The 21,171-nt window shown below is 27.4% G+C and overlaps 1 pseudogene; it reads left to right on the top strand.

Annotated features, from left to right (window-relative positions):
* Positions 1 to 828: 828 nt before the first annotated feature.
* On the top strand, positions 829 to 4,405 carry LOC132938107 (uncharacterized; annotated as a pseudogene).
* Positions 4,406 to 21,171: the final 16,766 nt, after the last annotated feature.

The following is a 21,171-nucleotide window of genomic DNA, read 5'->3' as shown; positions in this document are numbered from 1 at the left end:
AATATTATTGAGTTTATATATTAGGCTTTAATTCATTATAATAGGAAATAAATAAAAAAAGAGTAATAATAGTTTATGCAGCTCCAGAAAAAGTATTAAACAGATATGAAACCAGTTGCATTAGCGAACCAAGCAATATCACTAACCTTGATTATTATATGATCATACTAAAATAGGTATCTGACAAGAATATTGTAATAATTCATTAATAAATAATGGAATTTACCTCAATAGTATACCTTTGTTGAACATAACATTATAAACGCTGACCTCAAGGTTGATTTTAAAATGTTAACTTTTGAAATGTGTCATATCTAATAATGCCTTTTCTTTGGCTTACAATATAATATCCGGAAATTAAATATACAAGACTGACAAATCGCAAATAATAGCACAAGTTGGACAGTACAATATAGAAAGAAACATTAAAAGTTTTTATTACTAGTCTTGTGACGGACAGCTTATAGTTTATAGCTTTTGAACGACATGCAAAATAGTATGATATTATATTGTTTTATACTTACTCAGTATTCTGAAGTAATACACGGGTTCCACGTGCTTGCAGCCGAGGTTAAAATAAGCAGTAGAAGTAACTGATCCGGATACACTACACATGACGAACAGTTATTGTCCTGGACATAGTATGTTCAAAGCTCACCAATGTGGCATTCATGGTGAAGCTTTTCTGCAACTAATAAATTAATGAGTTTTTGACGTTGAAACGAAAGTTCATCGGAATGAGACTAAGCCTAGTACGAATGACGAGTAAAATTAAAAAGTTTACCCAAACAAATGTTTTTACCTAACGCGAATTCAATAATGACGTAGATGGACGATGAGAAAGGTAAAATATATTAAAACGTTTTGTTTTATTAATCAAACCAAATTATTATTAATGATATGCCAATCGATGGTGTTCTAAACATCACTTTCGGTTCAATAGTTGTGAGAAGAACATAGTGCATACTTAAGTGGTTGAGTCCAAGGTTTTTAGATTATAGAGGTTACCTTATCCGTAAATTTCGAAAAAGTAGGTGAACTAGTCCGATGATGTCATTGTAGTATAAATTGTTAACATCGTATACTACAGTATACAATCTACAACCGCAGCTAGCAGTCGCTTTGAGTTGTACCGTATTGTAACGTATGTTACATCATTACGTTTATTTTATAAGCATCATAATATGCACAATAGGCATATTATGCGCTGACTATAATATACTAAGCCCCTCCGGTCTAGGTGCCACTTATATATTTTATGATTGTAAGGCTCCGGCCAATATCGCTATATAAGAGAAAGGCAGTTCCCCGCGATTCCATCACGCGCACCTGAACTCCTTACAATCCTACCTTTTTGGTAACTTTGTTCGTATATTGTAAGTAATAATAAATTTGTTTGTATTAAAAATAATTTAGATCAATCGTTATTTATTTGTAATATCAAGATCATAATACCATTTGTGTTCCCGATACGGTAAAAATATATTCAAAAGAACTTATTTCTTCCCTGAATATCTTATATTTAACGGGTCATCCCCGACCATGTTACATATTGGTGGAGGCGCCGAAGCTCTTAAGTAGTTGAAATTACAGATATTTACGATTGGTTTAGATTTTTATTTTGTTATTAGTTGTTAAGTTTGGTTAATTGAATCGTAGGAAAATAATAAATTTTTTTTTTTTATAAATATATTTGACTTTATTATGAAAAATTACAATCTATACTTTGAGTACAATAAGTAATATAAATGTTTTACAGATAGTTCACAGGATTAATTTATATACATGAAGGGGAAATCACACATTTGTGACACCCCAGAATATTTTAAGTACTTAATCTTAAGTTATCAGGTCACGGCACCAGTTTCTTTTGAGGCGTCTAGCTGGATTGCCGAGGAGAATAATAAAATTAAAGTGTAGTCGAGTTAAAAATAATTGAAGTTTTTCTTTTATTATATTTAAAATTTATAATATACATGATATATATTAAATATTAAGAATAAGAGTAAAAGAATTGAAAGAGTTACGGGAATAGAAAATGTATGTATAGGCACCTAATAATTTTAATTTCAATTAAAACTTTATTTACGAGATTTTAAGTGTTAGATATAAAAGCATAGCCGTAAAAGAAATAAAGGAATAACTTGATTAGGTAATTTACATATAAGAATAAAATCGTTTGAATTATTTAACAAGATTTTAAGTTTTAAGAATAGGAATAAATTACATATAGGGGTTATGTTATCAGAGAAAATGTATGTATAGACAATAGGCACCTAATAATTTTAATTTTAATTATAATAATTTTACAAAATTTTAGTGTTAGATATAAAAGTATAGCTGTAAAGGAAATAAAGGAATAACTTGATTAGGTAATTTACATATAAGAATAAAATCGTTTGAATTTTTTTTACGAGATTTACGAGATTTTAAGTGTTAAGAATAAGACTAATAAGAGTAAATTACATATAGAGGTTATGTTATCAGAGAATATTTATGTATAGGCACCAAATAATTTTAATTTTAATACAAATTATTTTACGAGATTTACGAGATTTTAAGTTTCAAGAATAGGAGTAAATTACATATAGGGTTTATGTTATCTTAATTAATTAAGTAACTTTGTTCGTATATTGTAAGTAATAATACATTTGTTTGTATTAAAAATAATTTAGATCAATCGTTATTTATTTGTAATATTAAGATCCTAATACCATTCGTGCTCCCGAGCTACGGTAAAAATATAATATTCAAAAGAACTAATTTCTTCCCTGAATATCTTATATTTAACGGGTCATCCCCGACCACGTTACAGTATTAATTATTATTAAATTGAATATTTATTTAATTTTTACTTTATTTTCATTGTGTATATGTATTATGGAATCAAAGATATTAGATTTAATATTACAAGCAGAAATACAAGCAGAAAGGAAACTCATGTTGTGCTATTGCTACTTGGATAAATAACTACAGTTAATAAAAAAATTATGGATGATCCAACATATCATTTCACAGGTACATTACTTATTAATGCATTATATTATATTTTAATATTTATATTAGTATAATACATGAGTAGTGTAAAGTGTATACTTACTATAAGCAAGGTCCAAAATGACCGACACGGCATATAAATGATAAAAAAAATATTTAAGTAACTGAAAATAATATAAATAATTTATTATTTAGGTATTTATTTTATCTATTATTATATGCATTTAAAATATATTATGTTTAGATTTCCAAAAGATCTAAGCTATCAGAAAAAATGAGTTCAGAAATGCAAAAGAGGTGACCATTTTAATCCTGATACATCTATTATTTACTCTAATCACTTTAATGGCAATGTATTTGTTCGAGACTTAAAAGAAGAACTTTTAGGTAGTATTTCTAAGAATAAAATTTTAATATAATATATTTTATTGTTTGATTTATTTTTAGGATATAAATCTAAGAATCGAAGACTTAAAGAGGATGCAACTCTTACGTTAAATTTACCGGCTGACTTAACATCAAATACTGTTGAATCTGCATCAACCATTAGTCGTAGAAGTAGAATGGAAAGAAAATTAATAAAACTGGTTTATATAAAAATTGATATTTATATATTAATTTTGTCCCGGTATATTTTCACAATCAATACTTTTTTTGACTGATAATATTATTTTAGTATCATAATTTATAACATAATAATTTGTAGTGATAATTTATTATATGATGTAATATCATGACCTCATAACCTGTAAAATGTAATGTTTATCTGATAATTGCAAAGAAACAGAATAAAATATCAAAAAACTAAAAAATCACAAAATATAGGCATAAATATTATATTATATTGCTCACTTATTACATTACTTTGTAACTCACAGATATTTGTTAATAATTGTTGTAGGCTCACAACAAGATAACCAATTCAGGTTTTAGTACATCCAAAGTACTGTCTATACCAGATGATAATCTTACACTAGTTAACATTGAACTAGATTATGAGCAATTTTATATCAATCTACTTAAAGAATATGACATATTAAAAACTGATTACAGTGTACTGGAAAAAGCAATTGCGTCAATAAAAAAATTAATGAAACACTTTGTTTGAGTATAAATGTTCTAACTAAGAATTTGAAAGAAACTAACTTGCTTTTAATCAAACACAGAAAACTACAACCAAATAAATCAAATTGGTCTTTTTAAATAAAAGTCAAACCATTGAAAATCAAGCCAAGAAATATTTTTCATCTATATTTTTTACAAACCAGTTAAATTTAATAATGCAAAAAAGAAAAGAATTCATTGGACAAGAGCTGAAATTTCAAAAGCGTTCACACTTAGGTATTTCAGTAAAAGAGCATACGTCTAGGTCAAAAATAAACTGCATTATCCTCTACCTGGTAAATAATTTTTTATTTTATACTTATTGAACTATTATAGCTAAAAAACATTTGTATTAATTTGAAATTAATTTTAGAACTTTCTTCTCTTCAGAGGTGGGCCGAAAGCATAGAAATGAGGAATGGTGTTCTTCATGATGTACTAAATTTAATGAAACTCATTGGTGAAATATTCAATAATTCTGAAAAGCTTACAGTATTGATGTTTGATGTAGTTTAAGTGTATAGTGTCACAGAGTATGATGTTCTTAATGATGAAGTTGTCGGGCTTGGATTATCTTTTAACAAGTAAAGTAAATGCTTAAGAAAATTTGTTTTCACAAATTCGATCCAGAGGAGGACTTTATGACCATACATCCCTTCTTAATGCGTTGTATAGACTATGAATGATTATTCCGAGTAAAAATCATTGTGTGGTTTCCAATCATTCTAATACCACCAATAAAAACAATAAAGAATTTATGGTGGCAAGTACATTGAAAAAAATTAATTTTTCTATTAGTGATAAACGTGAAAATACAGACAACTCTGAAACTGATACAGACACAAATTATTATTTAAGCGATACTGATGAATCATCAATTTCATCTGAGACACAATATGTAAACAAGCTTGAAATTACCAAGTTAGATTGTTAAGAAATATCAACTGAAATTCCCTGAACTTGGCTCAATGACATCAAAGTCAAATTGTAATAAAAGTTCACATGACATTAATTATTCAATGCCATCATGGAAACCATATATCCTATGGTGGGCTATTGTTCCAAGTAATAATTCCAAAACCAATATATTTAGGATTGAACGTTTATTTAAAAAGATTACAAAACAACAAATTACAGAAGGCCAGGGTGTTGTCAAAAATTTAACTAAAAAAATTCTTTCTAGAATGGATATGGAAAATAAATATAATGTTGTCATTCAATCGTACATCAAACAACGAATATTTATTCCTATAAAATACTACAATAAACAAAGTACTACAATACACCAAAGTCTAAATTCCGCTTACAAAAACTACAAAAATTAAGAAAGCTGAAGACATAATCCATTTCAATGTAATCATGTTAAGCTGTTGTTGTTATAAAATTATACCTATGTGTTAATATTGGTATTGCATTGTATATTTAATAAAGTATATTAATTACTGTTTTATTTTAATTACCATTATAACCAAAACCATTTTTAAAGAATATAATATATTCTATACTATAAATTAATATATTTTTTAAATATAAAATAGTATCTAAAAAATGTAATCATTTTATATTATTACACATATTAATATATTATAGTAAATTAAAATATATTAAAATACTTCATAATATAAAAACTAAGTGTATTAAATCGATTCATAAGTAAAAAAAATCATAAATATGTCTATATGTCTAGGTACATTTGTGTACATGTGCTTTTGGTACATGTGTCAAACTCCTGGTCAAACTACATAAATTACATTACTTAGTTTAAAAAAAAAATTTATTCATAAAAATAATTATAAGACATAATGTAAGAAAAGCCATAAATTTCAATTCTAAACATAGAGGGTTATTTCTTTTTTACCTATTCACCTTTTCTATTACAATTCCAATGCGACGTGGTTATCCCCTGGCAATTGTATACTACAATGACGTCACTAGATAAGCTGCGGCGTATGGGGTTTTAGTTTTGTTTACATGATTATGAGGCAACCTTCATAATCTAAAAACCTTGGGTAGAGTTTACATGATACTATGATAATGGGGATTCAGCGACAGTAGTGGTTGTTGTGGTAGGTATCTGTATTTCGGACACAGCAACTATATTTAATATTAATAATATTATCATATTTACAGTGCTAAAACTGCGTCGCTGTGAGGCAGATGTGGAAGATGTAAACACCGACTTGCTTGGCAGTGACGTTCGTAACAATATAATAATTATTATAAAATGTACCGCACTAGTTGGTATGAAACACAACATTCCATAAGTCATATTAGACGACGTCTGCCATCTAGCACCTGCACAATACACACTAGTAACTGGTTGTACCTTATACACCAACAGCAAGTCGTCCCACCACTTCATGTACCGTGACAACATGCCAATAATATTATGTAGGTACCACTGAAAAAAAAATATTTTTATAAAAACAATTAATTGTAGGTGTAGTGTTATTGATATTATCATGTTCAACATTCCATATTTTCGTGACGAATAATATAGTACATTCTAGTATAAACTGACGTAACATTAACGATTGATAAGGCAAAAGGTTCAAAACAAATTGTTATCGCGGTTTATTCCATTAGAAATACATGTAGGTACATAAAACTATTATTTGTAAAGTTGAGTTTTTATAGGGTTCCGGTTTATTTTTAACTTTTTAAATATTAAAAATCTATTCATTGCTTACCGAATGCAGATCCAATGAAGAAGAAAGAAAAAAACATAACATACCATCAAACCTGTACGAGATTATAGGTCCCGACTGCCAACCAGAAAACATAACATCATTCCTCAAGGCATTAAAATTATAAAAAAGCATAAGATAATTAAATAGAAATAAGTCACCAATATTGTATTAACTTTTTTTTTCTCTTCAAAAGTATATATGTAATTTTATAAACCTCAAAAGCTAATGGCCTATGCTGCCAAAGCTATAATGTTCAAAAAAAAAAAAATCTATTGTTTTCAAATTTTTACTTATATATATATTATGCACAGATCACGGATAATTTTTTTCCTAGTTAAATGCTGGTATAGTTATTATACCTACTAATGACATACAGCAGAGGTTCCCAAAAGTGGGTCGCAATCGTATTTTTATTAGGTCACGCTACATTTTTAAACATATTATACAAGTTCTTATTAGTATTATTTAATATTAGATTACTATATAATATACATAATTATAGGTATAGATAAAAAAAATATGTGATAATAAAAGTGGATGATAGTATACATCTATTTCTGATTATTTGAATACATTGAAAAATAATTTTATTTCGAATTTTTTGAGTGAGATGGAGAACTATCAACAAACGAAATGGATTTCAAATCCATTTCAAGAACATGACATGACAAATAGGTCAATAATAAGAACTAAAGAAGAATTAACCAAAATATTTGAAGATAGTTTATTAAAAATGAATTTCAATCAAAAATATTTAATAAGTTTCTGGTTGTATGTTCAAGAAACTTATCCAACATTTTCCAATAAAGCTGTAAAGATGCATTTCCCATTAATTTAATCATATAATTATGAAGCGGGATGTTCGGGAAAGGTTGCTTACAAAACCTAATTACGGAGAAAATTGAAATTGTCAAACTCAACAAACGTTAAATTGGATATCAATGCAGAGATGAAAATAGGAAACAATCACATCCTTCACATTAAAATTTAAATACCGATATTTTATATACATAAATATGTAGTACTAACTAAAGAAATAATTTTGAAGTTCTTTAATTAAAAAACCATTGTAATTATGTACCTATTTTTTTTTTTTATTCAATCATCGATCAACAAGTTTTTGATTTTTTGATTTTAACTTCTCCAAAAATTAAAACAACAATTTTTAAATACTCTTTTTTAATATGACATTTATAGGAATATGGGGAATAACATACGGTAAAGTCGATTTCATATAGACTTGACGACAAATTCAAATCTATTTTCAGAATTCTTATTGCTCCAATAGATCAATTGGAATGTTTGGCAAAAAACACGTCTAAAATACTATGTTGCGCATGTGTTAGACAAAAACAGAAAATCACAGTATCGAATCCCCTTAGGCAAAACTGTATAGTGGGACTCCCAAATCAAAAAAAATTTTAAAAAACGGGTCATACTATAATACAAAGTTGGGGAACCTCTGGAATATAGAATTAAATTATTATGAATCTAGGTTTCTTTTAATTCATAAATATAATAATATATTTTTTTAATTTTATTTATTCATACTTTATAATGTTTTGAATATTTGATTCATCCTAACTAGAATCTTGTATATTTTATCGGAAATTGTTCTATACAATAGTTGTATACATGTATTAATAATAATGGTAAGTTAATTATATTGTACCTACTCTAAATAACTAAAAATGAATTGTTAATATTTTTCTTAATTAAATTACGTATACCAATGTTTATTATAAAGTATTTTAAATATATTATATGTAATAGAAACAACCCAGACAACAATTTTATGATTAATAATATTATTATAACATTGTAGTTATGAATAATATTAGTATAACGTTATTATAATACTATTATAATATTATCATTACAAAATGCTGTCTGGGAAGTTAACCATCATAAGACATAGGACAGTTGGCTGGTTGTTTTAGAGGAAAGATAATTGCCAAAAAATATGAGCTTGAATTTGTGGAGCCAATAAAAAAAGAAAGCAACAAGATATTTTCAAGAATGACGGTTTTGATAGTTCATTGAACAATAATCCATTTCCGAAATAAGAAAAAAACATTTTCACTGAAGAAAATTATTTTAATAGTTTATTAGAAAAAAGACCAGAGGTGTGTAATTTGATAGACGTATTCGAATTAATAAACAAATTCAAAAGGAATTTAAGATACATGAAGCTGAATATAAAATTTGTTTTTTAGAAGCTTTAATAAAACATCTTAAATTAAGCAATACAAAATCATGTATTGATATGTATAAAAAAAACATATATGTGAATGTGTTAAATGGTATAAATAAACCATCAAAATATTGTAAATATACAAAATAATATGTCTTTTGATTATGAGGCTTAACAATAAACAAGAACTCATATCGCAAATAAAATTATTACACATGATTTTTATTGAAAAAAAATAATGTTTAATACAAATGAAGAATATTGTGAACATATAATATCTGAGAAATATAAGGGTTTTAGTGGTTTTACATTAAAGCACATTACGCAAAATGATACGATTCACAATGTATATTAAAATACTTGGTTAATAACACTTTAAAACCATTTACAATTTATAATGGTACAAAACTAATGTTATTAGAAATTAAATATTTGAGAATAAAAATAATAGATAGTAGTAATTTTATTCAAGCTCCACTCAGTAACTTCCCCGAAATTTTAGGTCCTAAAGAACTGAAAAAAAGGTTACTTTCCACACATCTTTAATACAGTAAAAAAGAAAAATTATATGGTAAATGGACACTTTGTATTATCTATTATTTGAGTTGCATACCCCAGACACTTTGTATGGTGAAAATAAATTGATAAAAATCAATCCCGAACACTTTGTACGATATGAATAGAACAGAAAATATATTTTACAAACAAGAATTTGAAAAATGGTACAATACCAAAATTAAGGAAAATTTTATATTTATTTTAAAAAAAGAATTAAGGGCTTACTGTAATTCTTATGTTGATATTTTATGAAGAGATTGCTCAGAATTAAGAGATCAATTTTTGGATATATCTAATATAGCAGATGTTTGAATGTGTATTTAAAAAAAATACTATTGGTGTTTTCGATAAAGAAAACATGAAAATTATTCAATACAATCAATAACGTGGTTACAACATTTAAAAAATATAAATATCTGTCATACTTTAAACTTTAAATGGTGGTGAAAAAATAATAGCAGGACACACAAAATAGATGGTTATGAAAAATAACTAAATGGATAGTAAAATCGATGAAATCTTAAAATCTATTTCAGAATTAAAAGTATCAAATAGAAGTATAATAATCTCACTAAATTCTCATTCTGAAAAATTAACTCAACTGGGTAAAACAGTTGATGATTTATTTAATAATGTCATTGTATAGATGATGCATTCAAATTACAAACTAATTAAAATAATATTTATAAATGGTGAAGTGAAAATGCTATGCACTTAAATCTAAGTAAATGTTCACTATAACCTTTTCATTAAAAAGAATACCTATACAATTTAATTATTCGTTAGACAATGTAAACTTATCAAGAGTAACTACAATGCTTGATCTAGGTATACAAAAGAATTTAAGAAAACTTATTCAAAACTATCACAAACTCAACACAGTTTGAATATGGGAAATAATTTACAAAACAAAAAAAAATCATTTGGATGCAAACCTACAACAATCAATTAAAATTAAAAAAGATTTACAGAATGATATTAAAAATTCAAATTTAGAACAGAAAGAAAATATAATATAATAGTTTAATAAAAGAAGACGGTGTTACCTAACCAAGATAATAATTATTCAAAAAATTATATCAACAAATGTTAGTTATGTGGTCATATGAAGGACCAAAATTCTTACATATATCGAGTACCAGATAAAATTATGCAAATCCCAACTATATAGTTTTCCAACATAAACTACAAGTTGTCCTACACAAACTACAAAATTAGGTACAATTGCATCAAAATATATACCTACCTCAAGCGAAAGATGATTATTTTGGAATATATTTAAGTAGGTAATGATGATAATTGATAAACGTATTATTGGAAATAAAGTAATAGAATTTAAAGGTGATAATATAATTTTAAACAAAATAACATAAAAAGGAACACTAGACTTAAGGAGATTATTGTGTTATAAAAATGTACTTAATCCAAAATGGTATTTGGGAAAAGATTTTGAAAATTATAAAAATATATTAATTGAAACTGATTCATTAGGTGTATAAAAATAATGATCACACTCATTTAAAACCTAAGTCAAGTAGAGGGGAGATATATAATAAAATAATTCCTGATATTTGAAATGGTTTAAGAAAAAATCCAACTGGAGGTGCATTATTAGAATATACAGACAAATCTATTGAATATTAATATATGTATATTAATAATATCCAAAAGTTATTAGAAAGATTATGTTTATAGCAGCTGAAGAAAAAGCAGGTTATAATAATTTTCACAGTAAAAAACATTTTTGTATGGAAAACCCGAAAAAATGATTCGATACTCTTCTAGGTAGGCATTGAATATTTAATATCGTATGGAAAATATTAATCAAATAAAACTGTAAAAGGTTCAGGACGGAATTCAGGACTTATTAACAGTGTTTTGAATTATCCTGAAATAACTGTTTAGTACCGGGAACAAAATTAGGAAAAAAAATAAAAAACCAATAGGTAAACAAGTTAGATAAAGGTATGGTACAAGATTATTTTTATGAAAATTATAAAGACACTAAGCCATAACATAAGTATTGGTGATAGGTAAAATTTTAGAACAAAAAGCAATGAGTATACCGGGAAGTATACCTATTTAAGAATTCAGACAGTACTTTAGATGAAAAAAACAGGTACTATAAATAAAATGCACGGAAAAAGATATTTCGGAATGAATTTAATGTAGTATTTTGTATAGGCTAGGTTATATGAAGTTAAACTTAATAAAAAAACAAATTAATACAATATCAAGGGTTTATAAAAATAATATTGGTGTAACAATTCAACTTGCAACTTACTAGTGGTGAAATTGATAGTGGAAAAATATATTTTGGTTAGACGAACAACAAATAAATAAACTAAAAAACAGTATTGTTGATGCTAAAGAAAAAAAGACTGAGAACAAGGAACTATAAGACATAATAAAGAGATGGAAAAAATGAATTCAAAAGCTATTAGAGGTTTTGGATTGAAGAAAAAAACATTGAACAACTCAATTATTTTAATACTTAGGTATAACATTGATTAATATTCCACTAAAAGAGCTTTATTATTAAGGTAAAGACTCGGGTAAAAATAAAATATTCTGTAATGAAAAAAAATATCAAGATTACCTATAACAATCCAGCTGTGTGTGGATATTTGTGTTTTGAATTTATTGGAAATTATAAAAAATGTATCTGTTTACCTAAATTAATTATTATATTTTAAATAGAATTAGTTTTATTAAAAAATTACTTTTTAAGATCACATCACACATTTTAATATTTCTTAAATCTTTAGCAACAATAATATCTTCTAGAAAACATAATTAGGTATTTTATTTTAAAAAGTAACGTCAATCGTCATTTACGAGGAAATTACATAATAGAAATTATATAACAAAAATAGCAACAAGATAAGTATGATTGTAAACATAAAATAATAACATGAGAGTATTATAATCACCTGTTGTAATAATAAGTTATTAGGTATTTTACAATTTTCTAACCATGTTGGGGAGTGTAATAGTTTAGAAATACATATGATCATCTCCATTATCGATAATGAAAACATTTCCATGAATTGGAATTTTATGTAAATTGTATTTAATACCAAATATTATCAGAATTTTCAAACTCTTCTAAGCGGAAAATGTAACATATTATAAGCTATTCTATTTCTATCAACGTTACATGTATGCGGCAGACCACTACAACAGTTTGGATAGTAATAATAATAATAGTCGTAAGTATCTACTACGACGAAAATAATTAATAATAATTAAGAGAACATTGTATGTGTTCTCACCGCCTTAGCTAGCAATACACGTTCTGGTTCCAGCACAGTTTTACCTAAAGTCCGATGGCGAGGACTCGTCTCCATACACGCTCCGGTTTATTGGAGAGGCTGGACTGCGTAGTTTTTCCACGGTATCTGCTAAACCCACTGCACAGGTTAGGCACACACTCTCCGGTATTTCTGTACCAGTCATAACTTCACAGACCAAAAGAATCGTTTTTCGATTATTTTCCGGCCGCCTATACAGTCCCTGAAAACTGAGCAAACTTGTCACGCTCACGTTCCAGAATAACTGTGCAGTCCAACCTCTCCGGCAAACCAGAACGTGTATGGCTAGCTTTACACACGTACGACATACCACATTGTTGTTCGCTGATTTCAATTGGGTGATGTCACTATGTTAGTTTTGATATTAGAGCGAATTTAACTCGTTAGTTTTGTACATTTTAATTTTTAAGAGTGTTATGAGTATGTAAAATGTTAATATTTGAAAATGATAATATTATTACCTTCTATACGTGTAACGCGGTAGCTTGTTGCTGTCGAAGATGACGGCGGCGGCGGCGGCTGATATTGCGGGCAGCGGCGACTGGCGTCGATAACGGCGCTTCGCCGATGTATGAAGACGATGGCGATAATGGTGTTACACAACACCCGATTATAATATACTATTATGATGTTTACATGCCTGTAATAACTATCTGCATAGGACGACGACGGCGCGGCAAGACGCCCGAACACAAATCAGCACAACACTCGTGGACACAGAATGACACGTGTTTGCCGCAAAATGCAATGACACCGCGGGAACAGGGTAGACTTCTCAGACGGCCGACGTGGGCGGAACATGGACGTCGCAGCGAATAATGAGCCGACAAACGTGCGTCTCATTTCGGTCGGACGCTGAAAATGGCGACAGGTAGACCATGGAACATTGTAGAAGCGTCACTCACCCCTCCACTTTAATTTATTTAATTTCATGGCAGACATGACAAAATAGATCTATTTGGTTCATGGTATCATTGGTTTATGCAATCATGTTGTAAGCGTCGCGGTAAGGCATGGACGCTTTTATCATCAAAATGGACCGCTCGAGACCAGCCCGCCAATTTTTAAACAAAAAAGTCACTGCATTCTACCATAGAATAAATACATAGATCTATATTATAATAACTATGTGGGTATATTATTTTATGATACGACCATACATAATATATAAAAATATTTATATAAAGCCGTATTTAGGGCGAAAAAAAAACAATAAAAAAATTAAGAAAACTTAGTTCGTACGCAAACCCGTATTTCTGATATTACCTGATTAACTATTGAAGAAAATCGTTCCATGAGACATCAGGTGAATATACAAAATGGAACTTCAAACACTCATAAAATAGATAATTTGAATTTCCAGTGTACTATATTTTTTATTAAAGGTAGAAAAACGTACTGAGAATCTTGTAGATATAAATAGAAAAGTTTTTATGAATTAATAACTCAAAATAATTTGCAAATTCTTGTAATTTTGACGACATTTTTCAAAATTCTAACTTTAGACGCTCATAAAAAAATATTGTGGAAGATGACTAAAACTTAAGTAATTTAAATAATTTTCAATTGTATAAAAATTTAGCGTCAACCACAACAAAGATTGTTAAACTATCATTTAACACACAATTAGATTTTCATTAATTTTTAGACAATACTATGGTTTATATTTTTAGTCTATAGTTTAGAATCTCTCTAGTCAGCTCAGCCATTGGCTTTCGAGGTGATCCATCTTATAATCTCATTCTATATGTATAATATAATCATCTAATTTGAAATTGATGGAATAATAAATACATAGGTATTATTATTATTATTAAAATTGAAAATTTCTTTTGCCTATATTTGGTCAGTCAACATATTTTAAAATTGTATGATGTATAGTAAATACAAATATAAACATTCTGTGAAGATATTTTCATTTATCTACAGTTATTATTTTTAATTACAATAAAATATATAAAATAATCAATTATATAAAAACTGGCTTTTCGAAAAAAGTGTCCATATCCTTATTTTTTTTTCCTCACACTATCTAAATCTATTAGGAATTTTCTACTCTTGCCACCCCCCCCTCAATTAACAACTAGATTCTTATTCCTATCAGAAAAGATGCTGAAGTAAAAAATCAAATATTTTTACTGCTCCAAAAGGTAATGACAGTCACAAATAAAAAAAAACACACATGTTAATTATGTTTTGTGTATTTTCCATCCTCTGTACTTTAAAACTTAACGCTTTTGAAAATAAATATTTTTATCCTTAGATCTCATGTGTGGCAGCACTAAACTATGAAACTTTTTTCAATTTCACCAGCATACATTGTCTTCGCTTACTAACTCATATATACCAAAATGTAAGTCCAGCAGTTTCAATGTTGGTTGTATTGTTAGCTTAAATATTAGATGTATTGAATTGACCTGTTATCAAACTTAACTGTAAAATATTACCTGTGCTCTCTAGTTGTTTTTTTTACAATATTTTTATTTTTAAATGAATTATGAGCATTTTAAATCATTAATATCTTACATAAGTACTTATAACTTACTTAAAAATTAAAATATTGAACAAGAACAATGAGGAAACACAGATAAAGTTCTTACATTTAAGTTCGATATTAGGTCAATTCACTTTAATATTTAAGCTAACAACACAAAATTGGAACTGCTGGACGTACATTTTGATATATTATGCGTTAGTAAGACAAACATTAATTACTCAAAATAAATTTAAAATTACATACTTTCTGACAATATTAAAAGTGCATCTTATAAACGAATTAAAAACCAAAGCAATGAGGTAAGATTTTTTAAATACACAAATAAAAATACTATAAATTATAACAGCTCATATTTGTTACAAATATTTTACAGAAGTTTTTAATAATAAATAATTAATTAATAAATTTGTAAAACAAACTTTTTTTCCACTTTTGTAAAAAAGGTGTATTTAAATTTTATGTAAGCAGATTTAAGACACATGACTAGTGAAATTTATTTATTTTAAATATTACCATGTATATTGTATAACTTGAATGATCTTCAAACAAATACAATTTACATTCATTGATTATAAAATCTTATATGGTAATAATAAAATATATAATAATAATAAAAATAAGATGTGTGCATAGTAAATGTTTTGTTTAGAAAATGAAAAAATATTACAGTGTCAAATTGGATTAACCATTACTAAATATGTAAAATGCACATTTATTCCATGAACTTAAGAACTATTCAAAAAAAGATCCATACCATGAAATGGCTACAATATAAATATTATTTTTTTCCAATTCGGCTTAAAAATATACATTATGATGATTTGTATGATTATATTACTCTATGAGCAGTAGTTTTTCTGTTACTACAGCCAAGCACTAACTTAATGATTGACTACCAGCAAACAAATACTAAGGTTTTACATTTTTGAAACTATAATAAATATACCTATAAGAAATACAAAATTTGGCCCTATTATGAAAAGTATGCAGAATTAGGGCTGAGACGGATACATTGTCTTACAATCTGTTGGTCGTCCAAACAAACACAACTATAATACAAAAGGATGCAGAATTATAACACATGGATATAATAATCAAACAAAACCAATTTGAAATTTATGCCATTGTATTTAATAATGAACATAAGTGTTGTAACTTTTACACAAAAAAAGGCAGTTGCTCACTCTTTTAGACAGAAATCTTTTACAATTATGTTCTATGGTTTACAATTTTGTTATACAATTTACAGTAAATTGTATAATTCATTTACAGTCAATAATAATATTAAATTTAAATCTAATATTTTTTATTTTCATTATCAATAAAAGAGCGTCTAAAAAATTTTAATTTATTATAATATAGAGACAATATTTAACTTACTGAATTGTAGTAGGTCAAATAACCCTTACTAATAAAATACTGCACACCCTGTCAAAAATTCCTGCATACACCTATAGTTTCAATGATACATAATTTTTTTTCTACAGTATTAATAGTATTAGCCAGCAAGTCCGACTGCTTATTATTATTAGTATTATTATTATGAATCTATTGTAAAATCAAAACATATTGTTGTAAAAGTAACTTGTAAGTAACCTGTGTACATGTAAAATCAAAATAATTATAAATACAGTACTTTCATACTTTTAAAAAAATAGCAACATCCTCTATGCATTTTCTAAGACATTCCTCATTCATATAAACAAGTCGTTACCAAATAATTACACAATAAGAATAAACATATCATTTTACTTACAATTTTGATACACCAGCCATGATAAAGTTTTTATCTTGTCGTTATCTTGAGTCTTATAATTAATCACCTTTGCATACCGCATACTGGACTGCACTAACCCATCTGTGTAACTGTAAAATCAAATTAATTATAAATACACTACTTTCATACTTTTTATAAAATCAGCAACCTTTTCTAAGTTTGTTCTGAAAAATTATACATTTTTATGAATAATTTATTACCAAACAAAAATTAATTATTAAATAGAAATAATTATATAATGTAACTAACAATCTTCATATACCTGCCATGATTTATATTTCGTCAGATTATTATCCGGTGTTTTATACAGATTACTGGACTGCACTAACCCATCTGTGTACCTGTAAAATCAAAATAATTATAAATACACTACTTTCAAACTTTTGAAAAAAATAAGCGATATCCTCTAGGCATATTCTGCATTCATATAAACAAGTTATTACCAAACAATTTTAACTATCAAATAGAAATAAGTATAAATTAATGTTACTTACAATCTTATACCTCTGATGTGATTTAGATTTCATCGGGTCATTATTTGGAGTTTAATGATTTTTCGACATTGTTTACCGCATAATTGTGACAGTGAAATTGAACAAAAAAAAAAAAATATTACCTCCATTGATAATTTGCTCGGCACGAATTCCGAAAGACCTACCTCCAAGATTGACGCCATGTCAGACATTCGACTGTTTGTTAGAAAAAAATTTTTCGTGTTTTTCGAAAAATTTGAAAACTTTATTTATAAAAATCGTCTCCCTTTTTAATAATACAATGGGTATCGAGCGTTACGCAAAAACGATAATACTCGAAAACTTTTTACTGCCCTAGCTGAAACATCTGAACGTCGTAAAAGATGTTTTCACATCAATTATTATTATTTTCTGCGTTGGATTTCCGTTTGTCGTACGCTGCCCTTATGTATGGAATATCATTTTTATTATTATTATTATTATTATTATTGTTGTTGTTGTTGTTGGCGCCGTCGTCGTTTGTCGTCACGCGTGAAAATAATAGGTTGGCGGCGATCGACGAATACGAACCGCTCAGACGTTAGTGTAACCGGCGGTGGTGACATAGTGACAGGTGACTGGCTATGCTGGTCTGACGGTGAGCGGTAGGGCTATATCGGAACTAGCACTTGCACTCGAACCCTAATAAGTAATAACGAACGACGCACTGCGGCACAACGTCAATACTACGAACTAAGATATAATAATATAGTGGTCAATACGGAACATTCCGAACATTATAAAATATTGTTTACCGCCTCGATGTGAAATATAATATGTGAACGATGTGGATGGGAGCTGCAGCTGCCGCCGAGGTATTATCTTTCAACATAGGTTGTGGGCCTGAATTAAGATACCATAATAATTATTACATTATCATTATCATAACAAGTTTTATTATCATGTGGCACTGTGGCCGCAGGCAAGGTGTATGTTAATACACCTTGGCCGCGGGCCACCGTGACGCAGACCCTGACGCGTATTAAGAAACCCAGGACGCCACAGAGCGCCTTATGCATACCACGTTCTCATTGGCCCATTTCAAATTTCCCGCTTTTTTTTTTATCATTTATCAAATAATTTAATTTAATATAATATTATTTTAAATATTATATTATATTATTTAATTTAAACAAATTAAAATAACTATTTATTATTATGATATTATATTCATAAATTCATATTTCAATAAATTAATTTAGAATGTGATCTCTACATAATTATTTTTATTTTTTACTTAAGTATTTATGTACCTACCTAAGTGTATTGTACTTGTACACACCTTTTGTGTTAGCTAAAAAGATTGTCTAGGTTCTTCCTAACATAGAAACAAAATACCAATCTTACTTAAATATTTTATTTTTACTAAAACATAAGATTTTTAATTAAAATAGGTATCTTACTAAAAAGTTCGTGCTCTAATGTTAATATATACATGGTATTTTTAATAAAGATAAGACTATTTTTAGAGGAACGAATTGAACTAGTGTTCAATGATTATTTAAATAATATATGGAATGGTAGCTACTGAAGCTGTGCAGAATATTATTAGAGTAAAATCCTTGGAAAACTTTAGCAAACTTTTTTAAATACAATTAAAGAAATAGTTGTATCTTCACATAAATGGTGCAAAAACAATTTTGGACGTCTAGTTTGGTAGTCTAGACTCGATTTGAAGATTGAAAAGTCCTGTTATTATTTTATATTTTATATTAGTAGGTATACTACATTATTACCTATATTGGCTGTGGTTTACAAATAATATTTTTTTACACATTTACTAAACTAATTCAACCTTTTTAAAATGTTATGCAAGTATTATGTACACAAATATTAAGGTAGGTATAATAAATAATACATACATGTTTACTTACATAGTCAGAAGTAGGTAGGGATTACACGATCATTGAAAATATATAAATATATTTACAAACAATTAAAACTCTGAACATATTTTAAAGTATTATTTTTTACTATGATGACCGCCACACATGTTAAATTTCTGTCTATGCACAGTATTTAGAAGTGAAAAAGCTGGAAAACAATCTTAGGTACCACATGGCACATCAATTGAGCTCTGAATGTACAACATGACTTCCTAAATAACAAAGATTTAAACAGAAGTTTATCTTCTCTATATCTTGGTTGGTGCTAAAATATCTATGAATGAAAGTCATAATCATTCAGTCAATACAAGTGGTTCAATGAAATTATTACGGATAACACCTGAGGTAATAGTTTATTTTATTAAATTAGTATGTTTAATAATGTGCTTGTACATCAATTATACATGTAATTTGTAGATATAGTAAATCTGTCAAGGTATACATTAGGTGGTTATACTAATATATTATATATCAATGCATAGAATTATAGCAGTAACCTATTAACTATTGTATTAGAATTTAAAATTGAAAAATTGTTTATTCTAAGTAAATGATTACATAGGCACATATTGGAAAGGTTAAATTATTATATTTTTTTTAAATATTATTTTTAATAAGACATTTTCCTCATATTATACATATTAGGGTTATTGATAATTCAAAATAGATGTTTAATTCAATAATTATGATTATTATTTAAAGGTGGAGCAAGTGTTTAATATGTATTTTGAGGATGGAATGGGTGCTGCTGAAGCGATACGCTTACATGAAAGCAAAATATTATTAAATGAAAATCCTTGGGAGACTTTAGCAAATGGTTCAACAAACCCAAATAAAGAAACGGTGGTATATTTACACAAAAAATGGCGAAAATAGAATTTTGGTTGTGTAAGTAACCCATTAAAAAAATTAAAAGAAAAGTCTCAATTATATGCTGAAAAAGGTTCATGCTATAGGTAAATTGAATTATTTTAAAATATTTATATTAACTTCAAGTATTAATTAATACTCTGGTGAGATTTGACTATACCATTTAAATTTGATTTTAAGTAATGAATCATTTGAAAATTGGATTGTCACAAATAGTGATAGATCTACATATATTAGCAAAGCTACAGCTAGTGAGCTTTTATGTTGTGCATCAGAAATATTATGTAAGAAATTAAATAATAAGTTATTGGAAAAAAAATTTTCCTTAATGGTCGATGAAAGCACAAATGTTAACAATAAATCTGAATTATCTATATGTATTCTTTTTGTTAAAAATAATCAACCAGTTGAACAATTTCTTGGTATTAGAGATTTATCTGGTACTAAAGCCCACACAGTCGTAAATTAAATAAGTTCTGAATTAACAAAACACGATCTATCTTACCAAAATATTATTACATGTGGTTTTGATGGGGCTTCAAACATGTGGAGTTCATAGACTTATTAGTGAAAAACCTGGAAGGGAAGTTCCTTATATACATTTTCGAGCACATATATTATCACTTGCACCAACTAGTATGCGTAGTTAATTTTCAAAAATTAAATGAGTGTTTCATGTCTTAAAAGATATTTACAATTTATTTCACCAATCGCCCAAACGTGAGGAAATACTTCACAGAGTGCAAGCTATAATTAATGATCCTGCTTTCAA

The sequence above is a fragment of the Metopolophium dirhodum genome, chromosome 1 (genome assembly GCF_019925205.1).
Source record: "Metopolophium dirhodum isolate CAU chromosome 1, ASM1992520v1, whole genome shotgun sequence".
Classification (NCBI taxonomy): domain Eukaryota; kingdom Metazoa; phylum Arthropoda; class Insecta; order Hemiptera; family Aphididae; genus Metopolophium; species Metopolophium dirhodum.
The sequence above is the reverse complement of the archived record's forward strand: the minus strand, read 5'-3'. Positions and strand labels throughout refer to the sequence as shown.